Genomic DNA, 24609 nt, shown 5'->3' with positions numbered 1-24609 from the left:
GATGATATCCCAAAGAGCATATTTGGTTTGTGGCAAACAAGGTCTTTGTAGTGGGGCAGCTATAGGAGCGGCTGCTGTGAGAAGCTGACAGCAGCTTCCCCCACAGCCAATGGAGCCAATGCCAGCGGGCACCAAGATGGACACACCACTGGCCAAGGCTGAGCACGTTGGTGATGGTGGTAGTGCCTATGAGAAAATGTGTTCAAGAAGAATTGCCACACAAGAGCATTTGCAGCTGAAGACAGGAAAAAGAACAAGGAGAGGGAACCCACATTGGAGCAGGTTTGCTGGCAGGACTTGTGACCCCATTGGGAACTTGCACTAGAGCAGCCTGTTCCTGAAGGACTGCACCTTGAGGAAGGGACCCATGTTGAGGCAATTCATGAAGAACTGCAGCCTGTGGGAAGAACTCACTTTGCAGAAATTCAAAGAGGACTGTCTCCTGTGGGAGGCATCCCTGGGGGAAGAGTGCGAGGAGTCCTTTCTCTGAGGAGAAAGGAGTGGCAGAGAACCCATGTGACTAACTGACTGCAGCCTCAGTTCCCTGTCCCCCTGTGCCACTGTGGGGAGGAGGTACATAATTCAGGAGTGAAGCTGAGCCTGGGAAAAAGGGAGGCGGGGGGAAGGTGTTTACAAGATTTGGTTTTATTTCTTATTATCATACTCGGATTCGATTGATGATAAATTGAACTAATTTCCCCAAGTTGAGTCTGGTTTGCCCATGACTGTAATTGGCAAGTGATCTCTCCCTGCCCTTATCTCAACACAGGAGTCTTCCGTTATATTTTCTCTCCCCCATGCAGCTGAGGAGGACAGTGATAGAGCAGCTTTGGTGCGGACCTGGCATCCAGCCAGGATCAACCCACCACAAACAGGAAAACCAGGCAGGGAGGAGGCCGGCAGGAAGGATTTGCATGTTTTGGTGCCTCAGAGGGGCTCCATCCCAACACTGAAAGACCTTGTGCCCAGCCTAGCCTCTGTGTCAGCTGATTCAGCCAGGGCTCAGTTTGATCTCAAATAACTACTACTTGTACAATGATAGTGTTCAGTAAGCACAAGCAAAGGTCATGATTTTGCTGTCGTAGCTAAACCACTATCCCAGCAGTGCAACATTGGTTACCTGCACAGAAACAGAGGCACCTCTTCCTAAGGCCTGGGTCACTACCACAACTCTGCTCCTGGCCAGGTGACATCAGGCTCAGTGACCCTTGAACCATGTAACACATAGTGCTGAGCTGTCAGCACCCTGTGGGGCAAACGCTCTGGTGCTCCTTGCCTCTGTGACAGGAAAGAGGCTGCAAAAGGCAGCAGATAAACCTTCAAAATCAACACCACTTTTACAGAGCCGAGCTTGCAACTAGATCCATGCGCTTCTGTGTGTGTGTGTGTGTGTGTGTGTGTACAAAAGATAGTTCAATACTTTAATTTATATTTCACATGTGCAACTCCCCCAAAATCTCCATGTGTCTCCAAAAGTATGCAGTGTCTTTTACATGGAAATAACCACAGATTGTATAGTCGCACTGTTGAACAGGTCACACCATTACCAATTAGTGGTATCTACACAAAAGCAGCGCTGGAGTTAAGCCTAAAACTCTTCTGCTATGAAACTGCTGGTAATGCAGGATCCATGGGAGGTAGGCCATAAGAGTGTCCTTCCCCTGCACAGAGAGCAGACAACAGCGTTATGGTGATGCCACAGGAAAGGAACAATGGTGACTTCAGTTTCTACTGCAGGCACTGGTGGATGAGCCTTACCCATCTCTTCTGTTCTCCAAGGAGGGTATCCAGACAACAGGCACTGGTGTCATCTGTCTAGAAAGTGACAAGTAGGAGGAGAAAAGGAGAATTAATAGATCAATATAATACCTTGGAGGGGGATGTATAGAAGGTGAAGAGGGTAAATGGCTGGAAAAAAAGGACAGCTCCTCCACAGCTTTCAGCCATGATCTCCTGAAACTCTTGTGACCCCATTCTCCAATGGGATCAATTATCAGTGAACACACAGTTTTGTCTTTTGAAAAACTATTTTGATGTCAAGCTAATGACCTGTTTCATAACCTGTTCTTAAGTCTGTGGAGGACACTATTATTTAAGGAATTTCACTGGCTAAAGCACCTTCTCAGCCTCACCTTCCATCCTTGACTTTATTTTCAACTTTGAAATGATCCTGTATTAAAATCTGCTGGCCTGGTATCTCTAGTCCCTACAGTATGTTGTTCCTAATTCTACTTTCTCAACATCTCCTCTGAAGAGTTACTTATGTGCAAGAAAAGATCTCACTTCATGTTCAAAAAAAAAAGTATATATCTGTTGCCATAGCAGTGGTGTGAGCTACAACCAACCATTTTATCTGTACTAATTTTAAAATGGGTAACCAAGTTTAAAACTATTGGGTTTTCTCACAGGAAATACAGTACTCGTGCAGTCAGCTCAATAACAAGTGCTAAAACATGTTTGCCCTTGTGGGCTTACAGGTAACCACCATTCACCTGTCACTGATCCTCTCCAAGGGCTGCAGGGCCAACCCAGTTACTCTTCAAACCTGTCATGGCAACCTCCACAGTTGTGTTTGTCACTTTGCATGGTAAAACCTTTGTTTTCTGGCTACAGCAAAGCACGAACTCAACACCAGCAGCCATGTGAGCAGGAGAGCAGCTCAGCCCTTCACACCAGGTCCTGATCTTCAACAAAACCCATGTCATGTGGCAGCGAAGAAGTTGGACACAGACCAAAAAGCAAGCTGTCACTTACTCCTTTCCATTCTGGTGATGCTTTATTGCTCATCAGGATGCACATTCAGACTGGCTTGCTAATGATGCACATGCACTCATTTCATGTATGCACACCACGAGGCAGAGCCTTCCCATCTTTCCTCCCTGAACAGAAAGCACGTTGCCTTCACAAGGATCTAACTGAGCAGTGAATTAGTACCCTTAGATCCATGAAATCCATGGGAAAAGGACAAACAGGGGAGAGCAATCATGACTCTATACAGAGGCAGGCAACTGCAGGAGCTCAGTCTGTATTGGACAATCTGTATGAGAACAGCAGTGGTTGAGGAGCACCTGTCTGGGCTGCTCCCAGGACCTCCAGTTGTGCATTTATCCATCCCCAGCCTTTTGTTATCCAGAGGGACAGCTGCCCACACCAACAAAGAAATGTCAGTACTTTGCACTAGAAACCTTGTCAGCCAAATGGGAGAGAAAAATATTCTGAACCACGTGGCAGACACTGAAAAATCACTCGTGTGTGGTGGGGAAGAGGAAAAAGGAGACAAAGAAAAAACCAAAACTAAACAAAAAGAAACAAACAAACAAACAAACAACCAAAAAAAACAAAAAAAAATTGCTTGAAAGGTTTGATTTATAAAGGGAAATAAGCTGTAAGATGATGTGCTTGGACGGACTAAGCCGAGGCGGGTGTGAGAAAAGTGGATGACAGCCAGCAAGCAGCAGAAAGAGCCCAGGCAGTGAGATGGAAAAGCACAGCCTGAGCAGTGAGAGTGAGACACACAGAAAGTGCATGCTAAGTAGGAGTGCCAAGATGACATTTGAAAAGGAGAAAATTTAGGCTGAGTGTCAGGAAAAGCTTCCTGACAGTGAGATGCATGCACTGGAGCCATCCCGTGGGAGAAGCCCTGGTAGCCTCATCACTTGGCTTATGAAGACTGAGCTGGAGAAAAGCTGCAAGTCCTGGAAAGGCCTTATCCAGGGCTCACTGAAAGTCAAGAGCAAGGCTTGCACTAATTATGGGAAGCCTGCCTCAAAGACAAACTCCACAGCCAGGATGATCGTGCAGGAAGAGGGGAACTCCCAGTAGATGACTGGGTGGCAGCAGGTTCCAGGCACAAGCAACCCTCTCTCTGTGGGAGCTGAGAAACAAATGGGTGAGCATGATGGGAAAAAAGATGGGAAAATAAAAAATCCCTTCTCCTTTAAGGCAACACTATCTCTCAGTGAAGAGTTGTTCTGCTTTGGCCAAGGCACAGGCAGCCAGGGCTCAGGCTTCTGTTAGTCAGGGCCCCTGGGAAGGCCAGCTGCCAAAAAAGAGGGAAATTTTGCTTTAATCAGGGGGTAGGGCATGGGTGCATTGGAAGGGAATTGAGAGAGTGAGGTAGCTTTTCACAGGAGAAAGAGGGAGAAAGGGGGGACATGCACTGTGTCTCTGGATGTGCAGCAAGGCAAGAATCCCAGTAGGACAGTCAGGACTGGGGGGAGAAGGTAATGGCTGCAGCCAGAAGTCAAGGCAGAGAAGCTCCAGGAATGATGCCATTTCCTTCCTATCAAGAAGAAGCTTTGTCCAAAAAAACCTATGCTAAAAACAGCCAGGGCACTGACTCCATCCCCAGAGCTCACTGAGCTACCAGTCCTCCCTGTCACAGGAGGTGATTTCCCTTGTGGGAAGGCAAACAGAGTAATTTCTCTTGCAGAGGGCTATCTCTGTGCCCCACTCCTGGGCATGTCACTTGACCAGCTGTGCCCCACCAGACCAGGTGAAGCCTCTCCGTCGTGGCACATGGAGAGCCACAACACATAGCCCCAGAGCTGAGAGCCAAGATCTCAAGTGCCCGAGTGTGAGCTGAGCATCATCCCACCAATTCCAGTAGCCTTACTGGGACCTGACATCACAACATCACTTCCACAGCATGAAACTGAATTTCAGACTCTGATCCCATGTGAGCTTCTCTGCCTCCAAGGAAAGTATCTCAGTGTCAAAGCTAGCCACACATTCATGCAGGAGACAGTCAGACAAGGGCAGTTCAAGCAATAACTGGGCTGCACACAGCAACCTTGGGAGTGCCCATTGTGTGTGCCATCCCACCTCCCATCCCAGCTTTTACTGCTGTGTTTCTTTATTCAGATACGCCGCCTTCTCCATTTAAACTGCAAACCCGTGAGGGCAGGAAATGACAGCCCTTGCTCTTGCCAAGCCAACAGAAACAGAGCAAGAGTGGAAAGCCTATTTTAAGAGTAAAGTACAATATAAAGAGGTTGCATTTATTTGCAGACCAGGCATTAAAACCCAGGGAATTCAGAGTTAAAGTTATGCTTAAAATAAATTCAGACTTGTTGAAGTGTGGCAGTGTGCAACCAAGGCATACAAATAGCCTTAATTCTGCCCTGCAGTGATACAGCCGTATGACTATGATTAAAATGTTTTAGTACTTGTGCTCCTAAACTAAATTACCCTGATAGATACAATTTTTTTTCATATTCCCTCATTTTTCCCCTCCCACAACAACCCTGTGCCCCAAATATTGCCACTAGCACAGATTTCACTGCCTACTAGGAAAAAAAAATAAAGATACATATCATAGGTCCTCACATCTGCAATGGGAGCCTCAGGCTAAGCATTTTCTTGGAAATACCCTCCCTCCTACCCTCCGATCCGCAGCCACCCCTGCCCAAGGCTCTGGAGAGCACAGCTGAAATGTGCACCAAGCAAGTATTTAGTCCTGCTAAGGAGAAGGGAAGGGCTTTCCTCACACCTTTGATACCACTGTAATCTCCATGCATATATTTATTTTACAGACACATTAAACCTTGGGTTTAAAGCATAGGGAAAATAAAAGAGAGACAGTGAAACATCATCTGGATAAACGATTATGTCTTTTTGTCAAGGATTCAGGAGCTAATCGAGTCCAGATCTGTTCCACATTTACATGTGAAATTGTACTTACTGAGCTAGAAAAAGTCAGATTAGCATCAAGAGTCAGCTCTGCCCTCAGCTACATAGTGCAAACTATGTGGAGTGAGTGGGGGCTCCCAGAGTGTAACAGAAGGCAAAGTTTGGCCCCAAATACTTGCAGGCCATTTGGCTGAGATGCACATGAAAGTGGCTGCTCTGCACTTCAACCCAGTCTGAAATGACTCTCCAGAAGTTGTATTTACTTTAGAGTGTGGGTGGCCTGAATTGTCACGATGTGTTTAAATATTTGGCACTAAATCACAGCTGTCCACTTATTTGCACTTTTGCTGCTGGGCAGCAGGAACACCCCTGGAATTAGTCAGAATGAGACACATTAATGAGCTAACAGATATATTATGGTTTACATTTTGGACTTCTTTTGTTCACATTAATACACACCTCCTCTCTGCTTCTTTCCCAGAACAGCGTATCTTCTTGAACATGTTGACTTTCCAAGCTTTATTTTGTTTGGCCTTTATTAATGAGCTTGCAAAGTTTTCTGTTACGCAGAACAGCACCTTGCCCCTAGCAGCCTTTCTGTGCATTACATGCAATCCTGAAGAGACTCATTGTGTGAAGGGAAATGGTCCAGCCTCAGAGAAGTTCCTCTTCACAAGCCAAAAGTCATCCCTTGCATGCAAAGATCCCAAGTAAATATGGAACCAATAACAACTCCAAGCAAAGACCTTTGCATACGGAAAATATTTAAAGAGTCCATGTTACAAGTTACATTGGCTGGAGGAAAATGCTTGCACTTTTGCTGTGCAGAAAGCAGGCAATCTGTTGCACAAATGGAAAGAAAATCTTATTATCTGGATTAACACTCCTACAATTCATCCAGCATCTATACCATTTCTCCACTGCCAATAACCTTTTCTCAATCACAGATATAGCATAGGTCATGATTTAATTACTTACCAACAAACTGTATCACATACAGGAGGACTGCAAAGTTGTTATCAATTATTTGAGACTTGTATGCCTCATGAATGCTAATTGCAAATGATAAATATTTTTATTAAACAAAATAATGGAGATTTTACCAGGATAATGCTCTAACATGGAATCAATGGAAGCCATTTGTGTGTGTGTGAATAAAACAGTTTTTCATTTAAAAAAAATGCTTATTTGCTGACACTGAAGTTTCTTGTGGGAATACCTCACTTTTATAATTTAATTTTCATCTGGAAGATTTTTCAGGTCAAAAATGGAACTTCTGGTCAGAACTGTAGCAGGGAGGAACACACAGGAAGCTGGGCTCTGAATCGAGCATAGCCGAACCTCATTTTTGCTCATTTTTGGCCATACTCCTCCAGCACCATTTCCCGGTTCTCCCTCCAGCCCCTCCCAGGAGCAGAAGGTGCAAAACCACGGACTCAAAGCATCTGCCCACTATGCAATTGTATTTTCCGGGAAGCATCCCCAGATGGGTTGCTGCCTTCAGCCAGAGGAGCACGAAGGAACAACCCCACTGCCAGCAGCCGCTCTCACCCACGCAACAGGATCTGGGAGAGGATGTCTGGCTATAGCTGCCTTCCCTTCCATGTGCAGGAACATGCCATATCAACAGAAAGCACCTTTGGTAAGGGTTCAAAAGCACCCTCCTCCCTGGGAGGTTGCAGGGCTTTATCTGCAGCAGTGGAAGGAAGCAGGACAGCCAAGCTGCCAGCAAGCCTTCCTACCCTCACAGCCTGATTCACCAGAAGCCTGGTTGCTTTTGACCACACACCAGAACTGCAAACCTGGTTTCGCTGGCCTACAGAGTGGTACCGAATAGCTGGAAGGGCTGGTGAGCCCCTCCAGGAGCTCCTCTGCATTGCATACCACGGCCAGGCTGCTGCAGCAGAGGTGGAGACAGAGCTGCCACCAGCCACAGTGCACAGCCTTGTCCTCCATTCACCTTAAGGAGGGCAAGTCAGAAGCGGTTCAGCTCAGCCACAGCAGTCAAATGAGTCTGAAACACTGTTAGGAGGGATCAGAATCACATGGGCGCGTGTGTGTGTGTGGTTTCACAACACCTCCCTCTCCCCACTGCCAGCCACACCAGTTTCCTCAAAGAAAAGCAGAACAGTAGAGCACAGACCCGTGGTGCATTAAAGCCTTGTTTTTCCCACTGCTTAAAGAACTGACCCAGCCCCCTCAAATGTTCCCAGCATATTTGGATTGTGAGTCAGAGACCACAATGGAGATACTTGCCTAGCTTGACAAAGTTTTAAGTATCTCCTGCCAAATAGCAATCACTGATTTTTTGCTCTGTCACTCGTGAGTCCTGTTCCTGCCGCCCTAACCACACAAAACACACTCCCTTATTGAGAAGCAAGGGTTACTATTGGGATGCTTACTTCTAGCATCTCCCACTTCTCATGGTCCCTTTCAGGCACAGCACTGCCGGAAAAATGGATGGAAACTTGCAAGTATTGAAAGTTCATGTCTCTGTACCCACTGTGGAAGCAATGAGGATGGATAATGGAAAGAATAGCAGAAATTCTGAAAAGCAAGGCCAGGAAATATTTCATCTTTGCAGTCAGGGACTAACATTTAAAAGAAATAATAATTCAACAATAGGATTTCCACAGACTGCTCTAGCACCTCACTTAGCAAAACATCCTAAAACTCAGGAGTTAATCTGTGATGGGCCATCACACCCCTTACTGGACCACCACCATTGAGGTAAACCTTGGCAAAAGGAAGTAACCAGGACTAGGAAGCACCAACCATGCCTCTCCTCACAGCTAAAGCCACTGCCTGTCAGGACTTAGCATCCAAAGCAGCAAAATAACTGTTCGCTCTTTCTTTTGCAGTGGCAAAAGGCCTGCAGCACTGAGCAGGGCTCCATTTTCTCTCCTCACTCCAAACAGTTCATACAGCCCTGCTTGGGGCAAAAAGATTAATATTGTACTGTAAGTCACACTCATTTCCTTTTTTTTAATTTCCCTACACAATCATGAACACTAGAAATATTTTTTTTCTTAATTAACTTCCCCCTCCCACACCCCTTTTTCTTCCGTCAAAAGCCAAGATGCTCACACAATCTCAGCACTCTGGCAGAGGCACAAAGGCTTCAACAAAATCCCCCTGTACCACAGTGCAAGGCTTGATCTGCAGCGAGGAAGCCTGGCAGCCCTGCAGTGCACCTCAGCATGCCAGCTGTTGCTCCAGTGGTGGAGCCATGATGAGAGGAGTCATATACCAGCAGCTGAGAAGAAAAGTCAGACACAACCCAACCCTCCAGTGTTACATAAAGTTAAGGTTGTATGTGTGTGCACTTGCTTTACTTTTTTTTTTCCCACCACAACTAGACTTAATATTTCTTCAGAGGATTCATGCTCATACTTGTACCAAGAAATCCTTCCCATTATCTTCTCCATCGCCTGAGCTACAGTGCAGAGAGGGTTTGGGACAGCTGGGCTGCCAGGATGGAGAGATGGGGGAGTTTCCAGGCTCTGAGGTGCACAAGGAGGAGAGACATCTTTTTGTGCACTGCTAATCTGTCTTTACAGGAGGCCTGATTTTCACCTCTACAGCACCTGCCATGGGGAGCTTTGGGGTGGGACACAGGAACAGAAAGAAAAATAACGTCAAGTAAGATTTACTCCCTTCCTTATTTGGCAAACATGCTTAATGTTTGCCCAAAAAAATGGTACAGAGGCAGGGACTGAATAGGTCTTAATGGACTTCACATAACAGACACAAACATCACACTTCAACACATCTCTTCTTTCAGGAAGGAGGAAGCTTTGACTGAAGCTGTGTCCAAAACCCTAGGGAGCAATCTAGCAGCTCTAGGATGTTCTTCCCAGGTCCACCTCAGGCTTGAAATTTCAGGACCGTGGTGCCTTGCTGACAAACCTGAGCCATGCCAAACTTAAGATAAAATACCAGTGATAGTTTCAAACTTCCCGTTTCCCCCCAAGCACACACTGCTCTGAGCTGTGCACGTGTACTGACCTCTCCCAGCTTGGCCCTGGTGACAGTGTGATACATGGCCCAGACCTGCACTCCCTGAACCCCCACAGGCTTTCATTTAGCATGGAGCTAGGCACTGGAGGTGCATAAGAGGGAGCAAGAAAGAAAAAGAGGCTGTTGCGAGTGCAATACAGATCTTAATACTGATCTCCTTCCAGCTGAAAAAAACCCCAAACCTGTTGTAGAGCCACAGTAGGTCAGACCAGCCAGTGCAGGGTGACGCAGTGCATTTTTAGAGCACACTATTCTGGACAACAAGCTTTGGAAATTGTTTCTGAAAGCTGAGCCAACCTCACAGTGCTGGCCCCAAAAATATTTAGCACATGCTCTTCTTAAAAAAAGGCATTTTAAAGAAGTCTGGAGCTCAATCTGAATGTGAGCAATTCTTTCAGCTCTCCATCCTTAGAGGAAATGCAAGGAAGATTCAAGGGCCATAAAATGGCCCTGGTAAAGCCTCAGCCCTCATCTTGCTCCTCAGGTCAAAAATAAAGGATATGGGTACAAAAACATTGCATATTCACCTGGTGAGTTTCTAATGCTGTTTGGTAGAGTAGTGGCAGCCAGCAGTGCACACCATAGTGCTCTCGCTGGTATTGTGCCACCACCATGCCATCAGCTGGGCTGTGAGATTGTCAGCTGCTGCTCACATTACAAAATCTGGAAGAGAGATGGAACCTGAAACCAGAGAAGCTGCAAACAAGGGCTAGCAGCCTTCTGCAGCAGAGCAGGACAGGCTGCCCACCAGGAGCACCTCTAGCACTTAGGAGAGGACAGATTTTCAGTGCTTGGCACTCAGAAACCCTACATGAGCACATGCATTTGCACAATGTTTAGTGCACCATGGGCTCTGCTCATTTGACAAGGTCACATAGTAATGGGACAAGGGGTAATGGCTTTAAACTGAAAGTAGGTTTAGATTAGATTCTAGGAAGAAATTCTTTATTGTGAGGGTGGTGAGGCACTGGAACAGGTTGCCCAGTCAAGCTGTGAATGTCTCATTCTTGGAAGTGGTAAAGGCCAAGGTTGGATGGGGTTTGTGAAGCTTGGTCCAGTGGAAGCAGTCCCTGCCCATGTCAGGGGGGTTGTAACTAAATCATCTTTACAGTCCCAACACAAATAATTCTGTGATTCTATGATGCCACATGTGCCAGCTTCTCACATCTGACATTCAAACCTGAGGACTCCAGAGGCCTAAAACAGGGGATGCATCTCTCTCCTGCCCCTGCTAACTCACAGCAGTTACAGGGGAGGCACACATCCTGCTCCAACCCACTCCTGGAACCCATATCACCTGCAATCCACCAGGCTGTTACGCCCTTGCAAGCAGGTTTGGCAAAGCAGCCTCTCCAGCCAAGGTAAGGTTTGTATCAGGGGCTAAAGATCAAACTGTATCTATCTCTGAACACACCTTTGTTAGTTTTGGCTGCACCCTTTCAGGTATCACCTGCCTCCCCAGGCAAACACATTCCTATACCGAGCACCCCAAGCCCGCTGAGCTCCTCCAAGGGTTGTGTTTGCCTGCCAGGTATCTGCACACTCACTGCATCCACAAGTGCAGCCAGCAGCCAAGGAGAGGGAGCCCTGGGAATAATGTGGCTGCAGCAAGCACGGTGCAGGGAGCAGAGAAAGGAGCTGGGGGCAGATTCACAGTCAGGCTGCTGTTCGGTTTTGCTGGAAACAGGAGTGGAAAGCTGGCATCGACATCCAGCCACCCCAACAAACATTGCATTCATATGCAGAGCTACAGAGCAAACGATCTGTCAGTTGTTCATCTGGAGAACAGGTTTCACCAGCCTGGATTAAATGATTACGTTGCCACAGCATGTGCTTCTTGCTGCTCTTGGAGATAAAGGAAGCAAGGCACAAGGAGCCTTATGGGGAAAAAGGCCTGACCCTGCAACCCAGCTCCAAGCACCTTTATGCTTGGCGAAGGTTTGGACCAGCATGGAACATGAGGAAACGGGAAGCCAGTGCACTTAAAAGAGGCAGAATTTTGGTGCTGATGTGCTGAAACGACTAATGCAAGAAAACACCTCATTTGATAGAGAACAGAAGGTGGAGACTTTCCCTCCAGTTACTGCCTCCAGATGTGCACCAGATTGGCTGTATTTCTGAGCCTTCTGCTCCTCGTTCCCACAAAGCTGAAGGCAGAGTGAGTGCAGTTGGAGGTCTAACAGCACATGTGCAGCAGCAACAGACTCCACCAGAGCCTGCATCCTGCCTTCACAAAACCCCTGTTGAGTGACTCCCTTAGGATGTAATTGCAGTCGACTTCATTCCAGGCTGTGAGCATTTGTCTCTGGCTCTGGGCATTACTGCGAGCACACAAGTTAAAACGAAAAAAGAAACATAAAGGAGAAAGTGTGAAACAACAATCTGGTAATCCAAGCCCAGTTAGGACAATGGGTTTCCCTCCACAGAGAAAGGTAACTGCAGTACCTTTGGCAGTCTGGCCAGCTTCCTTGCATTAGTCTTTAGCAAGGCAGAAAAGAAAGGCTGACACCAGCTCAGCAGACTCAAAACTAAAACATTACACCAAACCCAGTAGCATCCCCCGAATTCCTCTGGAGCCCATGTGGGCAAAAACAGATGCCCAGAGAGCTAACACAGCAATGATAGGACTCTCACAGACTTCAGGGGGCCTTGAACCCATGCACCAGGGTGCCCAAGGCATCTTTCTCCACACTGTGGCCTTTCATGGATTATCAGAGCTCCGACCACGTCCCCATCTCTCAAGGGAGGATGTATCTGCAGTGGGGGGGGGGGGCACTGAAAGGTGCAGGGATACCACCACTCTCTGTCCCCACTGTGTTCCACAAGATGAATAGTAGCAACAGCACTATTGCTTTCATATTTGCCTTTTTTTTTCCCCAAAAAAAGAGCAAACCCGTGCATCAGTCCATCTACTCCTCAGAAGCTGTACAAACACTTCTCTGGGGGGAACTCCCTACAAACAGCCTGCAGCAAGCACCCAGCACCCACCACTCCCAGCTCAAGCAGTTGCAGACTGGTAAATCCCTAAGCCACCAAAGTAAGGTCTTATCAATGGGAAGTGTCAGACAGGCCTAAGCAACACTGAACTGTCCTTCCCACACCAAGTGGCCATGAAAACACATAGTATTTGTCCAGCTGGGATGGCTCCCATTTACGTTTACGGCTCATGGAAAGGGTTTTTAAAAATACATCCCAGTGCATGTAGGGATGTACTCCAAGATACACTTACATCCACAAGCACATGACCTAGGAGGTGGCTTTGAGCTGAAGTGACTCAGCCTCCCAGTTACAGGAACAAAATTAGCAACCACTCATAAACGTCTTATGTCTTAGATGGGGCTAGATGGCACTGTAAGTTAGTTAATGTCCCTTTGCCTCAGGAGATTCCACTTTGGCATTATGATCAGTGGAAAAAATCAGGAAACCTGGTGCTCCCTAGGGCATATTTTCCAGAACTGGACTAGTAATTCACACCAACAACCTGATTCAACACATTTTCTACATACCTAGTTAGGAGCTGTATCCAATAATTTAGTCATTCTCTGGAATTTATTTTTTTTTCCTTTTTTTTTTATGTTTTTAGCAAATAATTCTTGGCTTGCCAGGATTTAAACATATGTTTCCCCCCAATACTTGGCCTTCATTTCCCCTGCTTTAATTTATCCCATTTCTCCTCATTAACCCCTGCCCCCCCACCCCCGTTGTTCCCATGCTGGATCCCTCTACCTCTCCCAGGAGAGCAGTGATGAAATGACATTTGCCTCCCAGACCTCCTGGCACATCATCCCTTCTTTTCAGGATCAGCCCAGCAGGGCAGAGAGCCCTCTGGCCCGGAGCCCCTGAAGCACTTAAGGATGCACAGCTGAAACGGAGCAAGGCGAAGTGGTGGAGGGAGGCAAGGACCAGGCTTGAAGGGACAGTGCCTGGCTGTATTCAGGTCAGAGCATTCCAGTCCCACGGCCTGGAGTCTCTGCCTGAGCTGGTTAGGAGATGAACGAGTAAGAATCTGTCCTAATCTCACACCCAGACCTTTCCAGAGCCGCTGCACTCGAGCGAGCACCCTGTGGCTGATGGCACCGTGCCAGAGCAAGGGAACGGCATCCACATGGCTGGCGAGGAAGGGGGTCGTGCCGTTCCGGGGCAGAGCATCTGCCTCTGGGGCTGGCAAGAGGATGGCCACCTCTTTAACAGAGACCTTATCCATCTAATACTCAGATAGGTATCTCTCTCCCATCATTTAACAAAGGGAGTAGCCCTCTGGAAGCTAAAAAAAAAAAAAAAAAAAAAAAAGAAAAGAAAGAAACCAACCACTTTTCCCAGCAGAGGATCCCATCAGCTCCCTGACAGCTTGGGTCATTCGTGCCTGTGAATCTGCCTCTCCGTTCCTCAAGTAACAGATTAGTCACGTACATTTGCAATGGCAGCGATTCCGCCAAATAGCTGAGGAGCAGGGAAGGAGAACAGCAGCATGACAAAAGCAGGCAGAGGAGGGAAGATGAGAACCAAAATGTTTCTTCCTCTTCTCCCATGCCCCTTTGCTTTTCAACAGTGTTTGCATTCACGAGCTGCTAAACAGCTGAATCACATGCTGGAGGTGAAATCCAGGCGTTATCTAGCCAGAGACTTGGACAACCCTGTCTCTCCTCTTTCGCCCCTGGGCTGGCAGGAGCACTGCCCAGCAGCCAGAACACTGACAGCTCCTCTGAAGCTGAGGCCAAAAGCCTCCCTAAATACGAACAATGTTTGGCAACTGGGAACACCTCTCACTTGAGCCCCCATCTTCTGAGTGACTGATAAATGCCAGACCTCTGCAGGGCTGACTCAAGCTCCGGGCTGCAAAGTATCCCGCTTAGAGGCAAGTCACTCGGAGAGGAAAACAAACAGACTGCAGGTACCCAAAAATCCAGATCCTGATTAGTACGTGGCTTACTGCAAACAGTTACTTCCTTCTTCCAATACCATGCATGAAAAATCACCGTTGCCATTAGAGCAGCAGCGCGTGGAGCCTGCAGGCAGGTCAGGCTGCTCCTCCATGCTGTACATGCTTGTGTCAAACTGCCCCTGTCCCAACACGATTCCAGCTACAAGTGCCCCAACAGGTAACAAAGAGGGAGATTCAAAGCAAGAACACCTGAGTGATCCAGTGACAGGAAAAAAATGTGCAGGCTGTTTCGGGTCATCTGATTTGTGCACACATTCCCAGACACTCAGTCTGTCCCTTGTAGTTCAGGGAAATGCTAAATGGGCAGCATGGCCTGGAGAAACTCTAAAGAGGAGTAAAGCAGACGAGAGTGCCTAGGGGAAAGCAGATGAGCCGGTTTGCAAGAAAAGCGTTACTGCTGCAATAAGAGATAGGGACATATGTAGGCGGTCCCTGTTCTGGTAATAAATAACAGCTACAAAACTCTTATTAACCTCTGTAAAATATGTTGGTTCTGCCAGTCCATCTATCACAAAGCTGTCTGTCACATGTCAGCAGTGCAGTACTCACTTCAGCTGTCCCAGAGAAAGACAGAAAACACAGCAGGCTGGTCTCAGCATCCCACATAGCAGCCAAGGGAAGTCACAATTACAAAGGATGCACCCTTATCATCACAAAAATTAAGCCTCCCTCTTATATCCTTTACATTAGGATGCAGTTCTGAAAAAGGAAAATAAAATATAAGCATCACTTCAGAGACAGGAACTTCATCATAACAGAAATGTTGAAAAAAAACCTCAAAAACAAAAAACCCAAACTCAGGAATTTTCTACCTTTCCTTCCTAGAAACAAGCAGCCATGGGGCTTGGCCCAAGCATATGGCCCAGTGCATTCCCCTGCAGTCCAATGCAAGCCTGGCTAGCCCCATTCTTCAGCATGGATGGGAAGTGCCAAGCCCCTTCTCCTCTCACCATCCTACTTCCTGGAGGGGAATTCAAGAAACAAGTGGCCTGATACTGCTGAGAGAAGTCCGGTCCCTTGTGTTGCCAGGCTTCCCACGCTGTCCCATTTCAGAAACAGCAGGAGGAGGTGGGGGGAAATGCATAAATCAGAGCTCTGATATCTGGCACTACACCAGGACATAGATTAGACTACTCAATCATTTTAATTGCTATCCAACAGTAATAATCTATTTAGGCAATTTATTCTAAAACATGCATAGCACTTTGGTCTGTTTATAATGCTAATTGGGGAGGTCCTGAACCAAACAGCCACCCTGGGTAGCAAAGCTGTGTATTTGGGGGGATTTATTTGGTTGGCTATTTTCAGAGCTTAACTAACATACTGTTTTTCTTAGCTTTAGCTTCAACATATATATTTTTGTCTGTTTACTTGGCAATCTCATGTACTTGGCAGACAGAAAAAAATTGCAGAGCAGTAACCAAAATTGCACACACTTCCCCATGCGACACAGGGTTATTCTTCCACATCTTGCTCCTGCCCGACATATTTAATTTTGTGCTCCTGTGAGGACTTGAATGCTCAGGAAGGATGCCATTTTTAGAATTCCCAGACCCAAGCATCTGGAGCTACATAAATGAGGAGTATGTCAAGAGCTGAGTGGAACCAATGGTTTTACTAGGCCATTGGTTAACCCACGCAGCCAGGAGTGCAGGGTGTCAGTGAAGGAGATAATCCAGCTCCAAGACAGACCCCAGCATGACTCCATGGGAGTTTCATGCTTCACAGAGGAACTTTGCTCTCTCTTAAGTAAGATGGGGCATTGGAAAAAGTTCCTCCACTTACCATCCACACCATTACCACCTCTGTTTTTGCAGGTAGGCCCTGGGAAGGATGTCTTGGGAAAGCAGAAACTATTACCTACCATATACTGAGTAAAACCACAGGGGAAAAGATAGTGCAGCCTTTGCTCTGGCTCTCTCCATCCCACATGCCAACAATCAGTAAAACCAGGGCACTGAAAAATAAACCTCACTGCTTCAAAAAGCTCCCAGGAGAGTATCTTCAATAGTATCTTATTTTTTTCTGCTTCTTTCTGATCCTTTTTTTACTGTTGAAGTTGACATCTTTTTCCTCTTGCTGAACTAGCATTTCCTGACAGCAAACCATAGTCAGAAATTTTCCATCCAGCCCTCAAGTGTATTTCAACATTCAGTGTTTGCGTGTGCTTATAAGAAGAGGTTAATGTCAATCTCAGAAAATTATCTACAGGATGTGCAAAAGGGTATCACCAATGAGGAGCAGCACCTGTATTTGGGGAAGTTCAGACACTGTCTGGTTTCTTTGCCTCAAAACTGGAGTCAGCTCTTCTCTGCTCACTGACAGCCATAATGGTGATCCTCATTTACATGTTTACTACCCAACTGACCTGTCACTTGGAAAAAATCCTTCTGTGGGGAATACTGCCTCTTGTGACAAGCACATCCCCTTTCAAATGCCCTGAGGACATTCTGATGGTTTTAAAACCAAACATCTTGGAGAAGAGCATTGCTCTCCCAATAAACAGCAGTACAGACAGGCCCCAGAAGCTAAACAAGCAAGGCAGGAGCTGGAGGGAGGAGATGGTAATAAACACAATAGCCAACTTCTTAATCACCATCCCCAGTGCCTGATAACCATTACCTTGTCACAGCTGCCCTGTGCATAGCAGTGACGGGACAACTTTCCACATTTGGAGGACTTTACCCAGTGAAATCTCCTGCACACCCAAGATCTTTTAGAGAAGTTGGAAACGAAGTACCTCCTGCTCTGTCAGAGAGCCATGAGGCAGCCCAGTAACAGCAGCCTCCAGTCTGCAGCAATTGCACTCCAGCAATCCCCATAGTCCAGGCTTTTTTGGGAGCAGGAATGGGCACAGTGAAAACCAGTCTCCACTCAGAAATTCTGCCTGCAGGGCACTCAAGCCAAAGCTGTCTTAATATGCTTTTAATGGCAAGCAAATGACAAGCAAGGCATCATTCCCTCCAAAGCCCAGCACTCCTCCTCCACTTAGATATCTACAACTGCTATCATCAGCTTAAGGGGCAATAACTTCACCAGGAGGCAAAGCTGGTTTATGAGGGGGAGGGGGCAGAGGTAACCCAAAGTCATCAACCCACGCACTGTCACCAGCCAGCAGCTCTGAGCACACTTGGGGAGAAGGCAGCGGTGACACACCACATCCCAGCAGCGTGTCCAAGAGAGGATGCATTTTCTAAAGGACACAGCTGATTCATCACCCCCGCTTAAATATCTCAGGCAGCTTCAGCTGCAGAGGCCTGACCTGCTTGGCATCCAGCCGGCCAGCATCAGCTGCCTCCTGGAAAAGGGAAAGAAAAAAGAAAATGCTTTCAAACGATAGAGTGGGCAGAGGAATTGGGAGGCGGGAAAAGGAGGGAGCGTAAGGGGAAGGAGGTGGGCTTGCAGGCTCTGCTTGAGTAACAGGCTAATTCCCCCCTGCTCCCTGACCACGACTCCATCTAATTACCTTGTTTTCTCTGAGCTGATTGGAAAGTGGCCTTGTGTCTGGAAAAGGCAGTAAGCATCTTACATGCATCTGTTCCACCTAATCCCTAATAACTAGCGCCTGTGTGTTCCAGGAGAGGAGGAGGAGGTGGGGGAGGACAGTCAGGGAAGGGCTGGGAAGGGTTTCCCACATAGGCTGCCATGTGGCAGTGGGCAGGGCAGCCCTGTTGCCTGGGCTGGGGGCTTTCAGGGAACTAACACTGTTCCTTTTCTGCCCATTTCACAATCTGGAGGCACTTTCCTCCTTCCCCTTGCAATAAGAACAAATCTTATTTAAAAAAAAAAAAAGAGAGAGGGCTGGGGCTGGGAAGAAGGACACATTTTGCTGAGCCTTGCTGCAGTTGGGATCTGTTTAAGCCACTCATTTTCCCCTTGCCCTAATCCCGCATTATCCTTTAGGCATGACGTTCAATTCCTGAAGGGGGGTGGGAAGTGCTCTCCAAGGCCCTGCATGGTTTGCCCAGGAATTTGGATTGCACTTTTTATGTGCAGCTCCGGGAAGGGGCAGAGGGACAATTATGCAGCCAATTAGTAGCCAGGAAGGCACATTTTCAGTGAGCTCTTCCTAGTGGGAGCAAACTCAAAGCGAGGAGAGCATGGGGATAAACAGCTCCATTTGCCAGTAAAAGGATTGTCACATCTGGAATTTACACAAGTTACGAGGAGCAGGAGCCACTATTTTGCTTCACTCACACAGCATCATAAAACATGTTAGCACTTTAAGAGTGTTGGGAGGCAGATGGACGCAGGACAACATCATCTCCCACAACCCTGCCATGTCCTCGCCTTCCCCTGCCATCAGCAGAGGATGCCAGACTCAGCCTCACGTTTTGCTCAATGCCCTCAACTTTGCTCCAGCCCCTGGGAAGGGAGGCTTTTGGCCTCCAACACAACCAGCTGGCATCACATCCCCATGTTTCAGCCTCGGGAGGCTCCCAGCTGGGAGAGGGACATGCTGTGCCCCCTCACACACCCTGCAGGGGACGCCAGCCTTTCCCCTAGGCTCAACCCACATGGAGGAGGACTAAGTAACTGATCACTTTAAACAAATTTCAAAAAGGTTGCCTGAGCCTCTGCGGGGTGTTTATTTCCAAGAGCTTTCCACATCTATCCAGCCAGTTTTCCACTGTTTTGCTTTGGGATTTTTGCAGTTGCAAGCTGTGAGTGGTCCTACTGCAAGAGCCTCCTTGTTCATGTCTCAGCTTACTAATGATGCCAGAGGGGATAATGAGATCCATGGGGTGAGCTGCACCTGGTTTCCATAGGAAGCCCTTGTCCTCACCCCCAAGAAACCACTGTGAAGCATCCTGCAAAAGAATGGTGGGATACAGACATCCACAGGCTAGACCCATATCCAATAACAGGGGACATAAAAAGGAAGACGAAGAAAGCTGAAGTCAAGGGAGTTAGCCATGTCACTTTTGGCACTTCACATCTGCACACATGCAGGATGAGCAAGGCAAAGCCCAACAGGCCATCTTTCCTGATTTATTTTTTCTCTCATTTTCTGTCACTGAGCAGTTGTTACCCAAAAACCTACTGCCCGCTGACTTTCATGAGGACAGAGCCCAACTAGGTGGGAGAACAAGTATGAGCACAAAAGTAATCTCTCAGCCCATTGTGCTACTTGTGAAACATGGTACAGAGGTAAAGGCCTGCAGGTTATCATGTGGAAACTTGGCTATGATTTATACCTCCTCCTCATCCTCCCTCCAAGAGGCAAAGTGCTGCCCTGGGGAGGCTCATGTGACTCTGCAGAAGACTGGAAGCATCACTGCTCACTTTCCTGTTTGCTGGCAGAACACAGTCCCAGCTTTTGTGAGTTATCCACCTACCCCATCCAATACCACATCCACTGCCTGAAGTCCCACCAGTGCTCACATTGTGCCTGTTGGGGAGCAAACCTCATGGCAGGGACAGGTCCCCTGCTGTGGGATGCACAGCACCAGCCCTTCAAGGATGATGGGCGATGGGGAGAGTCAGCTGCCTTCTGCTAGACCTCTTGTGACTGGCCAGAAAAGTGAAGTGAAAGAACATGATGGGAAGCTGCAAGGTTACACTTTGCTTCTAACACTGTCTTCCTGGTTCACAGGCTTTCCTTTTTTGTTGTTTTTTTTTATTATTATTATTTATTTTATGATAATTTTTTTTTATTATCAGGATAGTACTTTGTTATCTTGGTGAGAAAGATGCACCAGTTGAACTTCAGCTTTGTTAGCATGAATCATGGAATCACAGAATCATTTAGGTTGGAAAAGACCTCTGAGATCATCAAGCCCAACCTTTGACCAATCACCACTTTGTCAGCTAGACCATGGCACTAAGTGCCACGTCCAGTCATTTCTTGAACACCTCCAGAGATGGTAACTCCACCACCTCCCTGGGCAGCCCATTCCAATATTTAACAACCCTTTCCATGAAGAAATTCTTCCTGATATCCATTCTGAATGTGCCCTGATGCAGCTTGAGGCCATGCCCTTTTGTCCTGTTACTAGTTCCTTGGGAGAACAAGCTGACCTGCACCTGGCAACAACTTTCTTTAAGGTAGTTGTGAGCACAATAAGGTCTACCCTGAGCCTCCATTTCTCCAGCTAAACATCCCCAGTTCACTCAGCCACTCCTCACAGGACTTAACTCTCTAGATCCTTTACCAGCTTTATTGCCCTTCTCTGGACACACTCCAGCCCTTCAGTGTCTTTCTGCCCTGGTCCTGCTGGCCACACTATTGCTGATATAGGCAGGATGCCACTGGCCTTGTTGGAGACCTTGGCACAGTGATGGCTCATGTTCAGTCACTGTCAACCAATACACCCAGGTCCTTTCTCACCGTGCTGCTTTCCAGCCACTCTACTGCAACACTATAGTGCTGCCTGGGGTTGTTGGGACCAAAATGCAGGACCCAACATTTGGCCTTGGTGAATCTCATACCATTGGCCTTGGCCCATTGATTCAGCCTGTCCAGATCCCTCTGCAGAACCTTCCTACCCTCCACATGCAGAAGGCCTCCCATGTCACTCTAACTAAAATTTAAAGCCCCTTGAGGTAACTTGGTGCAACTTTCTCATGAGGGAAGGCTCCTGACACTGTTAGATTAGCAACTGAAAGAAAAAAAAAGGGTCTTCAAAACCTCCATCTTTAGGTAACAGATAAGTGGCATAAACACTGTGTGCCCAGAACCACAGGCAGTTTTCTGTTAATTGAGACTGACATGCTGAAGTACTTTGAAAACAGAGGTCACCTTTCTCCCAAGCTGCAAAGATGGCTTTGGGGAGGATCTGTGACCACAGGTGTCCCAGTAGCATAGACTTGCCTTAATGTGCAGGGGTTGGCATGGAATATAAATAGCAAGCAGATGGTATTCTAGGAGGAGAAAATACAAAATTGATCATATTTATGACCAGAGGTTGTACTTACATTTGCAGCTGCAGCCTCACTACTTCCTCCTCAATGTTCCTACCAGCCATGCCACAATATCTCCAGCCCTCCGAACACCTTTTCCACAGCATGGTCATTGCACACTCAGGAAAAAAGCCCAAACAAACACTCCAAGGTGTCTCTCCAGAGGTCCTTTCTAACCAAAGTGTCTCTGAGATAGAGACATTATATTACTTCAATAGGGATAAGCACAGCAGAAGTTACATGAAGCTGGGCTGACCCAGAGCATGACCAGGGCACTAAGCTATCCTGGGAACGTGGAGATGCTTAACTGGGAGCTACCAGTGCCTGTCCAGAGATTGTCTCCTTTGAGGCTGTTGATACTCAGCAATGGGTTCAAAAGTAATGCCACACTAATGGGCTGAGTGTCCACTCCTGAAAATCTCAGCTGAAAGGACTCACCCAGTGCTAGGCAGTGAGTGAGTTGGTAGAAGCACAAATGATGCCTTCATTCTCCTTGTTGCCAGACCTCTTCTTTAGCCACGTGATTTATGGTAAAAACTTACCTGCTGCAACTTTATACAAGAATTATGTCACCATTAGATTTCAGAAAGCACCTGCAAAATCCAGTTAACTTTCCACACTAAAAAACAATAAGGTATTTCAGATGAGAAGATAAAATGATAGCATTGTTTTCCAGGGTGAAGTCTTTGCAGTTTATAATTAAATATAACCCTCTATTTGGCTATTAGCCTAACTTTAATGGAAATCTTGGAGAACTTACTTCATATTCTGCAATGGGAAAATGTAAATAGGGCATTTCCAAAGCAGATAACTAACTTTTTTTCCAAACACCAGAAGGTATTTTCCCCACACCACAAATGTTATAGGTGATCCAACTGAGGGGCCAAGCAGGCACAAACCATAACCTTTTCAATTTCCGTATGAACTGGTGTAAATCAGGAAGAATTCATCTGGTCATTAAGCATAACAGAAACACAGGAGTTTGCTCTGCCTACAGCTTGTTCTGCTGTGGTTTTATATTTAAATATTTTTACAGTATCTTTCACACTGGGACTTTGGGGTTCCCAGGCAGTCAGAGATGTGATTAGATAAAAGTCTAATTTAAGGGCTCTTTGACTTTTCATCCTTATTCCTTACTTGCTTTTATGGGTTTAGAGCACAATTTTTTGACTAATTAAACACATATGAATATTCTGTTGCCTGTGCAATGAATATATAATTAGACTCAAGAGAATGATTATGTGTCTCTAGCTGACACTAACACTTCAGCATAAAGGTACCCCAGACACCACTAAATGTAACCTATGAGCTCCTGCTAATAACATGCTGCCTCTGATCTCCAAAGGATTATCTTACTCTGGAGCTCTTATAGGAGCCATGTATTGAAAGGGGCCTGAAACAGATACCCTGTAATTTATGTCTCTGCTTAGTGCCTCAGTGAGGAAAGGCAGCCTTTGCTCCAAATTGTGAGGGTATCTTCTCTTTTTTTCATGTCTATGTTAAGGCACGTGATCATCAGGGAGCAGAACACTGTAAGGAACCTCTGGGTGGTTTCAGGGAAGAAAGTGTATTTTGTTGTTCAAGCTCCATATTTTTTCTTTTTTTCTTTTTTTTTTCCTTTCATTTTCAGGACCACTTTTTCCTCTTATAAACACAGAGAAACCTCTTAAATAAATTGTAATAGGTGGGGTGCTCCAAAATTAAAGATGTCTGCTGCTTTATCCTCACCAAGCACTAACTCCTAGTGCTATTATTTACTATACCTCATAAATATCAGAGTCCATTTCCTTTCCTCTACTTGGCAGTGTTCCCATCACTTTATGCTGCTGCTGGGTTTTGTTTTTGTTGTTGTTTTTTAACAGAGGTAAACCTCCCAGCCACCACATGATAATGATTTTTTTTCCCTTCTGCACTCTGTGGTTAGACTAGCTCAGGCAACTACATAAATATTGTGGGGAACTGACCCTTAAATATCAGGTTTTCCTGTATTTTTTCACAGAGGTCTTTATTTCCTTAAATTGTAGGTGGTCTCCTTAAAACAGCAGGGAAATGAGCCTGATGTAGTGAAAGGAGGAGAAAAAGAAGAAGCAGAAAAAAACCCCTTAGGATGTTTCCTGTGGTAAAATAGAGTAAGCAATATTTTCAGAAATGGTAAGAAATATTTCAGGGTAGCTCCAGACAAATTCAAATTCAAATCTTCTGTGAGTCAGTGAACTCTGCAAATGGTGTGTTTCCTCCAAAACCCCAAACCAGGCAACTTGAACCTGACTTTGGAGCGAGTAGTGGGGACTTTGGCATTTCTGTACCCCTTGGCAGTTGTGAAGAATGTTGGGTGTGATTTTTTAAGATTTCTGTTTTTTCAGAGTAAAGTTTGCTTTAAAAAAAAAGTGAGCTACCTACTGGAAATCAGCCTCTATCAACTAATGTCAACCAAAGATTTAGATAAGGAGGGGGGATTCTCCTTTACTAGACGTATGGCTCAGTGTAAGCAATCTGCAAATGTCCTCTCATCTTAAAAAGAAAATGGTACTTGGACAGGCCAAGAGACAACAACAGACATGCATACCTCTGACATTGCCAGCATCACCCTCATGTTAGCATGGCAAATCACTGTAGCATTGCAGTTCAGTCACTTTTCCGTAGAGTTCACCTCCTTAAAAAACTTCCTTCAGCATGGGACGGGCTTACTATTTTTTGTTGTTGTTGTTGTTTACATTGTCAGCAGGACATGTCCTCTGCTGGCACTGAGGAGAACTGTACCAAAGAAGAGGAAGGACCTTTGTCAGTGTACTTGATCTCTGAATTTCATCACACATAACATGCTTCACTGCAATTGCTTTACTTTAGCCCTTGCTCAACACTAAGAGGTACCCAGACTTCAGAGCTTTGTATCTGAGCCTAAGCTTCAAGGTAGACATACTTGAATATCAGGAATGGAATGTGCATTCCCTTTACAGCCTCAAAACCATGCAATTTGGAAAGTTTAGGTATAAAGCAGGTACTCAGCTAGACACCCTGGCATACTGGTCCCAGTTTATGTCAACCAACTCAAGGTAAAGCTTCTCCTTTCCTGGGGCCACAGGCAGTCAGGTTGGCCCCACTGACACCCCTCT

General features: G+C 46.4%; 1 long non-coding RNA gene across 1 annotated transcript; it reads right to left on the bottom strand.

Moving 5' to 3' along the window:
• Positions 1-621: 621 nt before the first annotated feature.
• LOC139670834 (uncharacterized) lies at positions 622-14167 on the bottom strand. Its single transcript, XR_011697583.1, has 3 exons — positions 13960-14167; positions 1759-1815; positions 622-1661 (listed from the first exon to the last, which is right to left on the bottom strand). It is a non-coding gene; the product is annotated as an uncharacterized lncRNA (long non-coding RNA).
• Between the last annotated feature and the right edge of the window lie 10442 nt (positions 14168-24609).

The sequence above is a fragment of the Pithys albifrons genome, chromosome 4 (assembly GCF_047495875.1).
Source record: "Pithys albifrons albifrons isolate INPA30051 chromosome 4, PitAlb_v1, whole genome shotgun sequence".
Classification (NCBI taxonomy): Eukaryota; Metazoa; Chordata; class Aves; order Passeriformes; family Thamnophilidae; genus Pithys; species Pithys albifrons.
The sequence above is the reverse complement of the archived record's forward strand: the minus strand, read 5'-3'. Positions and strand labels throughout refer to the sequence as shown.